Consider the following 3,564-nt stretch of genomic DNA (forward strand, 5'->3'; position numbering starts at 1 on the left):
AAAAAAAAAAAAAACTCTTCTGTTACAATAGACTAGGTATTATAAATAGAGTTGCAGTTTCTCTTCCATCATAAGCTCAATTAGTATGATTTTCCCCCTAATTGAATAATAAATTCATGTAAGCAAAAAGTCATAATTGGACAGTAAAAGAGATGTTTCAAAAATAGATGCAACACTAGTATCACTTACTCATCTGTGCCAAGAAATTTGAAAGACAGGGAGATACCTAGCCAATCAACTGGAAGAGATACACGTTTATGCCCGTTTTGAAAAAGGTGATCCAACAGATTTTGGAAATGGTTGCATAACATCATTAATATCACATATAATTAAATTCTACTGAAGATAATTAAAAAATGGTTATTGTTGTTGTTGTTAAGTGCCATCGTGTCGGGTCCGACCCATAGAAAAAATGGTTATAGGAGTACATTAATAGGAAATTGCCACAAATTCAAGTTGAATTCATAAGAGAACATAATGAGGGATATAGTTGCTAATATCAGATGGATCTTGGCCGAAAGCAGAGAATAACAGGAAGATATTTGCCTGTGTTTTAGTCACTATGGAAAGATATTCAGTTGTATGGATCATAACAAATTATAGATGACATTAGGAAGAATGGGAATTAAGAACACTAAATTTTGCTCATGAGTGTACATAGACCATGAGAAACTGAACATAGACCAAGAGACAAGGGAATACCGCAGGAAAGGTATGTGTCAGAATTGTATCCTTTCACCATAACAATCAACCTGTATGCTGAGCAAGTAACCCAAGAAGCTGGACTACACTAAATAGAGCATATTGCTGTTGTTTTTATGTGCAGTGGAGTAGGTTCTGACTCATAGAGACCCTGTATAGGATTTCCTAGGCTGTAAATCTTTACGGGAACAGAAAGCCTCATCTTTCTCCTGCGGAACAGTTCGTAGTTTCAAACTGCCAGTCTTGAGGTTCACAGCCCCATTCGTAACCACTACACTAGAGGAAGACTTATCCACAACTTTCCATATTCAGATGATACAACCTTGCTTACTGAAAGTGAAGGGGACTTGAAGCATTTTCTGATGAAGACAAAGACTTCAGTATTGATTACACCTCAACATAAAGAAAACAAAAATATTCACATCTACACTAATTAAGCCATACCATGGTAAACTGAGAAAAGACTTAAGTTACCAAAGACTTTTTATTTAACTTGGATCCACATCCAGCAACTATGGAAGCACCAGTCAAAAAATCAAATGATGTATTACACTGGGAAAATCTGCTGCAAAAGATCTCTTAAAAGTGTTATAAAGCAAAGTTTGTTTTGTTTACTTTGAGTACTAAAGTACACCGGAACCAAACCTCGGTATTTTCAATTGCCTCATGTGTATGAGAAAGCAGGACAGAAAATAAGGGAGACAGAAAAAAAAAAAAATAATAATAATAATGCCTTTGAATTATGATATTGGCAAAGATTTTTGAGTAGACCATGAACTTACAGACAAATAAATCTGTCTTGGAAGAAGTACAGTCAGAATTCTGCCTTAGAAGCAAAGATGGAGAGACTTCATCTCATTTACTTTGGACATGTTATAAAAAGACCAGTCCCAAGAGAAACACATCATGCTTTTCAAAGTGGAGGGTCATGGAAAAAGGGAAAGACCATGAAAAATATAGATTAACATAAGGCTGCACCAATGGGCTCAAACATAACAATGATTGTGAGGATGACACAAGATTAGGCAGTGTTTGGTTCTGTTGTACATTTGGTTGTTATGAATTGGAACTGACTCAGTGGCACCTAACAATAGCAACAATTAAACATCAGGCATCTGCTACCTTGTAGAGTTTAAGGCAAATGAGTTGAGTTTAATAAAATTATAAACAAGTTTTTTGTGATCGTATATGCTAATAAGGTGAGGGATAAAGCCAATATTCTCAGTGCTATAGAGAAGTTCTGGTGTGTCGCTGTGGGCTAATGCATCAGACTCCAAAGATGTTTGAACTGCAAGGTCGGTGGTTCAAGCTCACCAGCTGCTCCTTGGAAACCCTATACAGGGTCGCTATGGGTCAGAATCGACTCGATGCACTTAACAACAAAAACAACATAGAGAAGTATTCATTTTTACACTTATTAAATCCCAGATTAATGGACATGTGTTATAGTCTATGAATTAAAGAACAGAAGATACATGATTACTAGATACCCCAGAGATGAGGATGTACCAGCAAAGAATGCATAAGAAGAAATAGGAAGAAATACAAATGAGGATGACCTCCCATGAAAGATGAAGTCGGATAACTGACCCCTAATTTTAGTATCATGGGGACCTGGAGAATAGCTGTTTTAGTAGAGTGATACAGATGGTATAGTGACTGTGATACAGTGACACAGATGGTATAAGTGTCTGATATAAGTGACTGTGAAAGACGTCAGAAGAGAAAATGGAAACAAGTAGAGGCAACTCTTCAAGGATTTCTGCTTTAACAGTAGTTGTTGGGAAAATGGAATCAGCGGTACAGTTAGACATGAGGATGACCATGCATAAAAGGAAAGCTTTGACAACATTAACAGAAAATCTCGCTATGTCATGATCATCTGTATATTTTTAAAGTGTGGTCTACTGAAAAAAAGCAAGTTATTCATTAATCTCATTTCCTCCTGTCAAAGTATGGTTCCGTTTCTACCAAGAATATCCTATTGTGGACTGAATATTGTTATTGTATTCCTGTGTACAGTTTCTGAAGAGCAGCTGATGGGTTTGAGTTGCCAACCTTGTGGTTAGAAGTCCAGTGCTTATCTTACAGTACCACATCAGGACTTCATGGGCTGAATGTATCCCCCTAAAATACATGTAGGAATCCTAAACCCTATACCTGTGGATTAATCCTGTTTGGAAAGAGGGGTGTCTTTTATTATGTTAATAAGGCCGTACCACTGTAGAGTGGTATTAAGGAGTGGTTAAGTCCTGGTGTGGTTCTGTGAGTTAATGTGTTGGACTGCAAAGTCAGTTTGACCAAGGTCGGCAGTTCAAGCTCACCAGCTGCTCCTTGGAAACCCTATACAGGGTGGCTATAGGTCAGAACTGACTTGAGGGCACTTAACAACAACAAAAAGAACTTGCTTATTTGCCAAAGAGATCCAAGGTTCAAACCCAGCTGTTCCATAGTAGAAAGATGGAGTAGTCAGCATCTATAAAGAATTACAGCTTTGGAAACATAATGGAGCACCCATTATGTCTTATGAAACCTGTAAGTCAGTATTCACTTCAAGGCAAAGGGATATTTGCATATGCAAACCTGTTTATAAATAGTGTTTTCCTTTCTTTATGCTAATTAGCTCATGCTAATTAAAATTAACCTGCGATATGCAGATGATACAAACTTGCTTGCTGAAAGTGAAGAGGACTTAAAACATTTACTTATGAAGATCAAAGAGCACAGCCTTCGGTATGGATTACATCTCAATGTTAAGAAAACAAAATCCTCACCATTGGACCAATAAACAACATTCTTAACAGTGGAGAAAAGATTGAAGTTGTCAAGGACTTCATTCTTCTTGGATCAACTATCAACAGT

The sequence above is a fragment of the Chrysochloris asiatica genome, unplaced genomic scaffold, assembly GCF_000296735.1.
Source record: "Chrysochloris asiatica unplaced genomic scaffold, ChrAsi1.0 scaffold00039, whole genome shotgun sequence".
Lineage (NCBI taxonomy): Eukaryota > Metazoa > Chordata > Mammalia > Afrosoricida > Chrysochloridae > Chrysochloris > Chrysochloris asiatica.